The following is a 388-nucleotide window of genomic DNA, read 5'->3' as shown; positions in this document are numbered from 1 at the left end:
TTTTTGTGACCTCCTACCCATCCGACCAGGCTGGTGGCCTTGCTACCTCACACCGCCAGCCCCTCTGCCATTTCCCAGATGGGCGCAGGATTGAAGCAGACAGCACCTGAGCGCCTTACTTAGGAAGAAGCCTCCTGCGATATGAGCAGCAGCTTCCCTCGGCTGTGTGTCTGCAGGCTGTGCCTTTCGCAGCCCCGCTGTCGCCCCAGACAGGGGCTGCGTTACCCATTTCTCACGGACCGCGCGCGTGAGCGGACGCGACCCCTTTCCCGCCGCCAGCACGCGGCGGAGCTCCGGGCCGGCTCTCCCAGCGCCCAGCCCGGCCGTTCCTCCGCGGCGTGAGGGCGGCTTCCCGGGTGCCCCTCCCGGCGCCAATCCCCCGCCGGCC

The sequence above is a fragment of the Phasianus colchicus genome, chromosome 2 (genome assembly GCF_987193195.1).
Source record: "Phasianus colchicus chromosome 2, bPhaCol1.hap1.1, whole genome shotgun sequence".
In the NCBI taxonomy this organism is placed as follows: Eukaryota; Metazoa; Chordata; class Aves; order Galliformes; family Phasianidae; genus Phasianus; species Phasianus colchicus.
The sequence above is the reverse complement of the archived record's forward strand: the minus strand, read 5'-3'. Positions refer to the sequence as shown.